Source organism: Boleophthalmus pectinirostris, unplaced genomic scaffold (assembly GCF_026225935.1).
Source record: "Boleophthalmus pectinirostris isolate CB_2022bp ecotype Guang Dong unplaced genomic scaffold, ASM2622593v1 HiC_scaffold_2263, whole genome shotgun sequence".
NCBI classification, from domain to species: Eukaryota; Metazoa; Chordata; class Actinopteri; order Gobiiformes; family Gobiidae; genus Boleophthalmus; species Boleophthalmus pectinirostris.
The window spans coordinates 3,421-11,534 of NW_026571202.1; the positions used below are offsets into that span (position 1 = coordinate 3,421).

The window sequence follows — 8,114 nt, forward strand, 5'->3', positions numbered from 1 at the left end:
CAATGAGCCACAGGAAGAACCTAACTGCTAAAGGCGAATCTGGAGACTTGAACCGTTGAGCTCGGCCAGTGACTTGAACGGGCGAGCGCGTTTAGACCCCGGGGTTTGGACTAAACCTCATCCAAACCTCGTCTGTTTGATTTGTCAAGTGTAAAACTCCGCCCACAGATGAGAACGGCCAATAGGAACCAGCCTCTGTCCTCGTCGCGCACAGGACCCACGCTTCCGTCTTGGATTTTTGCGGTGAAATTTTAAAGTGTGTGTGATGCAAGGACTATGCCTGATTTTTAATAGTCTCACTGTTGCTGTCATATTTGCACCAGCATCAGTCACAAAGCCTGTGACCTTTCCTGCAGTGGCCCAGCTGTCAATCAGATGTTGTGTGACCTAAAAAACTACATAAATAAATAAAAAGTCCTTATATAACACCAACACAAACTGTACTGAATATTTTCAATAAACCTTCCTCAGCAATATTCTCTGCTGTGTGACTCTGGGGAAAGTATTTTAACTCCCAGCACAGTGGTGCACATTTTTATTTTCAGTATCAAAGTGGCCAGTCACAGCCAAGTCGGCCTCCATGTTTATTGAAGTTCACATATCAGCTGTAAGACCGACTGCTTTGGTGGAGTGTCATTTTTCTTTTATGTTCAGGGTTTCTGCTTCATATCTTTTAGACACCATTTCCTTTAGAGCCTGTAAAACAGGAAAAAATAAAATAAAATAAATAAATAAATAAAAATTCTTCAGACAATAATAATAATAATAATAATAATAATTCAAACTGTTAATGTTAAGTGCCATTTCTGACATATTCAGTACCTTCCTGGTTGGTGTTGTGTATTATGGCTCAAGGGTCTGCAGCATCTCCCTGAATCCCTCGTCCTCAAAGATGCTTAAACGTTGGCCATATTTTATTATAATATTTACAATGCATCGATTTAGTGCCTCTTTTCTAGAAGCTGGAAGTGAAAAGGAAAGGTGTTTGATTTAGATTATTATTAGCCTCCATAATAATTAGTGACTGATGACAAAATACTAATCCACCAGTGTCCATTCCTGGTGTATTTTGTTCTTTCATGACGAGCTCTATAATGCCGTAGCATTGATGTGTTTCGAGTTGCATAGGACAACTCTGATGAGCATTGACGCCATTTCAGCTGTGGGTCATAAAAATATTTATAAAAGACTTGGTCCTGTGGAAACGGGAATGGAAAATAAATGACTTTATCAGGTGTTATGAGATCAAAATGATCCACACAGAAGAAAACTTTCTCTTTCTTGGAGGGTCCATAATGACGAACGGCGTCGTAGCAACAAGTGACTCGATCTGTGCCGGACGTCCTGATGTTGAACTGGCGCCTCAATGACACGTGACACGATGTGATACAATACGGCTGCCTTCAGACTGCAGCCTGAAGTGACCCAAATCCGATTTTTTTAGCCCTTATGTTCCTGTATCTGATCTTTTAATGACAGTCGGAACAACACAGATCCGATTTTTTTCAAATGTGACCCAGGACACTTGGATATTTGCTCCTGAAACCGATACATATTTGATCTTTTAACATGTGACTTCAGTCTGAACGGCCAAAGTGCATTCATCCACCTACACGTTATCAACAAGACACAAACGTCACTATTCTGCACTGAAGTAGGAGAAAATTGTTAATGAACTCTGTGTGACTGAAGTGAAGCACATCTCCACTCACCACAAAACACCACGACCAAAAACCCTCGTCCTTCTCCTTCTCAATCTCCTCCTTAAAACAAGTCAAGTTGTTCATGTTGTGGCTCCGGTACGAGAGGAACTTTAAAATCTCCAGGTGCTCGATGCTGCGTCCATGTTTGGACAACTTCTGTAAACACAGAGACACGCTCGTCGTGTCTCCTTGTGGGACACTTTTTGGGCCATTTAACGTTCACACTGGAGTCACATACAAGTCACATTTAATTGGAAATGTGAACGACCTCACAAAAACATCGGATTTCACACACAAAAAAAATCATTAAGCCCTGCAGTCTGAATGTAGCCTTAGGTCAGGGGTGTTCACACTTTTTCATCATGTGAGCTACTTACAAAATGACCAAGTCAAAATGATCGACCTAATACAAAACCAAACAAACTGCACTGAAACACTCTGTGCCCCTTTTTTGGACCCTCCCCACAGTTTGAGAACCTCTTCTTTAAGAGAACTTCCTCTGGCACTTTACACAAAACTGTGAAAAAAAGTGAAGGAAGATTTTTAAACCTGTTTTTTTTAAAGTTTCCAAACTGGAGTTTCATTCTTTTCTGGTTTTGCAGTGATATTTTCCAGCCTCTGCACGTTTACCAAACCAAACGCACATCGTGACAAACACAGATGCATTTGTCACTTTTGTTAGACAAACTTCAGCCAAATGTGGCAGTAGGTCTGTTCTGTAGATCCGCTCTATGCTGTAGACCTGCTTTGTGCCAACACTGGAACACAAATTTAGACTGGTTTTTGCTTCCACGTTTGGTCTTGCTTCTTCTAATCAGCCGCACTGTGGGAGGGGCTTGTGTTGGCTGTACGCAGGAAGGAGCGAGAGCGTGAAAAGGCGAGGGGCGGCGTGCTGACGTGAGGCAGATGGACAGGTAGGATGTTTAGGAAGTTGAACCTGCCCTGTGATGCACGCTGGTACACGAGGGCACACGCTGTCGCAGACGAGCCGTGCATAGGGAGCGTGTGTGTTTGTGATGCGCCGTAGAGTCTCCGCGGGTTTCAAATGAGCGCACAGGCTGCACTGAGACGCCCCACACGCTCCTGCACCCGCTACAAGTTTATTACCAACAGCAGCGGCCGGAATGAAATATGATCAGACAGACTCGAGTGAGAGACAAGACCGAGTCCAAACACGAGTCCGAGATGAGACACGACGATCTACCCACACGACCTTGGCCATCGACTGGTAGATCGAGATCGACATATTGAGCACCCCTGCACTAGTGCATCAAGCTCTTTTAAACATGACTGTGCGCTGCTCTTCAGTCATGTGTTGTCGGTCCTGGGTGTGACTGAGCTGCTGCAGGTTGGTCATTATTGCTTTAAAAAGTGACTGTGTTTGTCTCACTAAATACCCCATTTTTCTCCGAGTCAAACCATGGTCTTCTGAACTAGCCTATTACTACTACTACTACTATTACTATTACTATTACTGCTACTACTACTATTACTATTACTACTACTAATATAGCTCCTGTCTGTTTCTAATTCATATTGCAGCATTGTACCAGCTACAGTAACTACACCAAACCTCTGGGTGGCGCCTGGATTTGATTCAAACCTGTAGCTTTTATTTCATTACAGTTGTAACTTTTACTCACAAATCTGTTTAAAATCGTGCATTTGTCAGCGACTCGCCTCTCCACAGATCTGATAAAGTCTCATTGGTCTCTGGTCATGGATATGAAACATCAGCTGTGTGCAAATGAAACAAGTGACAAGTGTGTAAAGTTATATCACTTTACACACAAAACACCAAACCAGAGTTTTACAGAATCTCTGGAAAGTTTTTACGAAGATTCATTTTCAGAGGTAAATTCACCGTTTGTGTGTAAAAGATGGAAACAAATGAAAAGGAAAATGTCTGTTTTTAAAAATACCTGTGTACGTGTAAACGGGGCTTCAGATGCAGCTCCTTTAAAAACTCTGACCTGTGATTTTCTTTTCTTCTGTTATTTTCAGGTTTATTATTTGACTTAAGGGTCTGTTCCATTGTGTAACTTTTCTGGTGGAGGCTCCATCAAAAGTGTTTCTCCATGGAGATGTTAATGCTTTGTCTGGAATGTTTCACAGTATGGCATTAGTTACAGGTGTAATGACATTACAAGTTACAGTTCAGATCTGTGGAGAGGCGACCCCACTCATAGACAACATGCCTCTTTTTCAAAGTATTTTTGAGCTACAAAATCGCCTGTAATTGAATAAATGTAAAGTAGAGATGTTTAATGTCACTGTGGAACATTCCAGGCAGAACAATGACATTTCCATAGAAACAATCAGCAGGTGACGAACCCTCCACCAGAAAGTTACACAATGCACTTTAAGTCTGTCATCAGTCCTCTAGGTCTAGGACGTCGTGTCACTGCAGAAGCTTCAGTTTAAGTTCAGCCCTTCACTGTCCTCATCAGAAAAAGACAAAAGACGACAGCAGAACAACAATCATGACCTGCAGTAACGAGGCCAACCTGCAGGGGGCACTGTTACTCTTGATTTGATTTCTTTGGATCCAGCACATCCTTAAACAGAGACACCCTCGTCTTCAAAGGGGGGGGGGTAAAATATGAACCTCACAATCATCAGCAGAGTTTGTGACTTTAAAATGGAACTGCCTCCACGAACAGTAGAGCTCTCAGTGTTTAATGTCTGTCATTGTGAGCTCTAATTTTCATGCCTCACCATATATTAACTTTCTGACTTGTAGAGACTTTGGTTCCTTTAAAGGAAAAAGAACTACTGTAACAAATAACAAGCGTTGTTGAGTTTGGTGATGTTTAAAGCCACATTTATGTCCCAAGTTTTCAAACTGACAAAAAACTGAATGAAATATAAAGAAAATGACTGAAACTATACATTTGTTTGGACATAATTTAGTTGAGAGGACATGTGTATAAATAGTTCTGTGTATTTCATTAGTGCAGCTCAAAGTCCATGAAATAATAAAGTTGGGGAGTAAGTTAACATTGGGATTCAGGCCCATGAGTGAAGAAAGATGGTCAAGTCAGTCCAGTCAATCACATGTACAAAAGGCAAGGTGACGGTGACGGCTCTAAAAACAATCTGCTGCTCTCTAGTGTGATGTACAAATATCCACAGAAGGAGCCGGTGTTATGGATCTGTTATGGGTGATATGTCATAAGCCGATGTGGGCGTGGCCCTAAGGACCCAGCTTTAATAAACCGAATATTTAGTTTTAAACGCGGTATCCGTGTTTCTTTTGAGGGAGCTTTACTTTATTAAATCATCCCCAGGTTATCTATGAGGTAAATCAGGCGTGTTAACTCGTATGTGTGAATGTCGTGATAAAAGCACCAAACTCACACGGCCGTTTACATCAACGCCAATGGAGACATGAGAAACTGTCCGTGTGAGTCACAGATACAAACCTCACTGTTTTCCTTTAGTGCAGACGAAGAAATCCACATCTCCACTTTAGACAAGGCGGAAATGAAGTCACAGAAGGTTTGATTTATTTAAACAGCGCCCCCCAGAGGCCCTGGGACAGGTGTCTGTGCCTGTCTGTCTGTCTGTCTGCAGAGGGCGCTCTTCTGTTACGTGTGAAATATGAGACATTTACATACTGGCCCAACAGATCTATAACACTAACAATATCAGCTCCCACTCGACACCGCGTTTCTAAAGTGGTAGTCTGCGGACTATGTAATTAAATCATTTTAGAATAATATTGTTATTTAAAATGTGTACATAACATAATAATAACATAATGATCCATGGATGTCGTAGATTATACCTATACCAGGCTCACAGTATGTGATCTTTAAATAAACTTTGACTTTTGGTGAAAGGACAAACAAATGTTTGTCGACTTTAAATTTAGATTTTAAAATAAAAAATAACTAAACTGAGAATGACATTTTCAAATGGGTAACAATGTAAAAATGTATTCAGCTATTTTAATTTTAACAAGTCGCACCATGCACATGGCAAATATTTAGAGGAATCACCGTGTTATTAAGTATTAAATATCTTGTTTTTTAATATTCCTCGACATGGTCAATGAAAAGATAAACATAAAGAGACACAGGGGTCAAAAGAGTTACAAAAGTTAAATAGGTTTATTTAAGTTATCTTTAATTTACAGTAAAAATGCCCCAAAAAACCCTCCTGCAACCAAAATCAAAGTAACAACAGAAGAGTCAAACAAACAGAACAAAAGGATGCAGCACCGGGCCAAAACAGGACAGGGCCATAGAACCTGGTGTCAACATCACGAGCCTAAAGGAAAAAACATCCCCAAACTAACGTTACCAAACAAAAGGCCAAAACAGGACAGCAGGTCCCACCAGGTCAAACACAGAAGACTAACTCCAGCTAACAGGCATCTTGTGGGCAGCTAATGCAGTGGGGCTAAGAGGGCGTGGAGGGTGAGGTGGTGGATGTTGAGAGTGAGCAGGACGGGACAGCATACCACAGATAGGTGGACAAATTATAATACGACCAACCACGCCACAAAACAAACATAACTATAAAGATACATGGAAGATAACGTACTAAGGAGCACCAGCTGACAGCACTTCTCTTTGAACGACTCTTAATTAATGATGATCCAAACTGTTTGAGCTTTTCTAAATCATTTACAAGTGATTTGTTTTCAGTCATGTAATTACACATGTCCTTTATATTCTGCATGGCCCCGTGATATTTTTCATCTCTAAATAGTCCTTTATCTTCATGGAAAAGAACAGAAACAGTCAGAACAATTCTCTCATGTTTGATGCTCCAATATTCAATGTCTGGGTCGTTTTTTTTCCACGTGTGATGAATCGCCACTAAAATAACTGGTTTTGTTTTTGCCGGTTCTGGAAGAGTGAATAACATTATTTTAGTCACAATGTCAGAAGAATGTTTCTGCAGAAAATACCAGAGCAGAAGTGAAATCAGATGCAGTTTAATTTCTATAAAATGTGAACAAACCTGGTAACTGCTCAAGGGCAAATTGTACGTCTGATCTTCGATCTCTAATCAGACAAAACACAATGACCCAGTCACATTCTGCTGGGTCCTCTGTGCTCGGGAGACTCAAGTCCTCTGTGATTGTTTGTTGAATGTCGTTACATTTAGAGCTTGAATCCTTAAAAATGAAGACTTTTCCTGCCTGCTGTGTCATTTCTGAAAAGGAAATATGTGTGATTAAACACCGTCTAAATATAGGATGAAAAACTACAAATGAACAGTTAACAGATGATCTAAACCTCATTATAATAAAAATAATGTAGTTACCTTTTTCTGGACTGTGGAGGTTTCAGTTTGGTGGTGGCTGCTGCACAATAGAAAACATAGAACACACACAGTCGAGTCGTGTTGCTGTGGTTTTGTCTCTGTGTCTGCAGACTGTGTGTGTCGTAAGTAAAACTTACAAACTCCTCCCCCTGCAGCCTGCAGGGAGCTGTCAATCAAACCAGGGAAGGACGGATTAATGCAATAAAATCAATAAAAACACGTATTTAGAAGAGGCACAGTACATTAATGAACACATGTTTTTTATGTAAATATGCCAGATTTAAACTTCAGGGTAATTTCTGACGTTGAACAGACAGGCTGGTACTATTAAGTCACACAAAACACAGAATGCTTTCTTTAAATTCATGTTTTTAAATACATTTTTGAAATCCAAATAGTTTCACTTTATCTCTACATATATTTACTTGTTTGATCTTTTTTTTTTTTCCTGTAATGAATACAAAAGTTGCAATTAAAACAAGAGTTTTTCAAATACAGAATTAAAATTCCATGGTCTTATGATCGTTGGAAAATTGTTCTAAACCCCTTCATCTCGCTCTCATTCAAAAGAGAAGTTTACAAGGGGCTCGTCACTGAGCTGTGCTCTCAGGAACTCCTTGAATTCACTCATTGTTCCAGAGTGTGAAACAGTCAGGAGGATTCAACACATTGAGCCTAGTGACAGAGTGAGACATGACCTCTGCATGACGGCAGCGCAGGACAGGGTCCCATCATCACTTTAACCGTACAGGGAAGAAAAAAGTTTTCTCTGCTCCAAGTGTGAGTCTGTTTCATTTTACTGTTTAAAAAAAAATAATCACGGGTATTGCCCGTCACTAAATAAAATGGTGTTATATTTATATAATATTATATTTTGTTTGCTCTTAGCGCTTCACATTTGCTACTTTCATTGCGGTCTTGCCCTGTCTGTGGTTCTTGGCACCAATGTCTAAATATTTAACAAGGAACAACACAAGGTTTTATATTTTGTATCTGCCCAGCCTTTTTTATTTTATTTCTAAAAAAAAAAAAAAAATAAAAAATAAAAATCAAGATCAAAGTGATAAATTATTATGTGTAGAGTATTTAAAATATGTAAAATTAAGCACTTGGCAAACAAAATTACACATG

General features: G+C 40.0%; 1 long non-coding RNA gene across 1 annotated transcript; it reads right to left on the bottom strand.

Annotated features, from left to right (window-relative positions):
- Positions 1–5,799: 5,799 nt before the first annotated feature.
- Positions 5,800–7,241, bottom strand: LOC110175770 (uncharacterized). The gene is made up of 3 exons (XR_002319230.2): positions 6,984–7,241; positions 6,678–6,872; positions 5,800–6,562 (listed from the first exon to the last, which is right to left on the bottom strand). It is a non-coding gene; the product is annotated as an uncharacterized LOC110175770 (long non-coding RNA).
- Between the last annotated feature and the right edge of the window lie 873 nt (positions 7,242–8,114).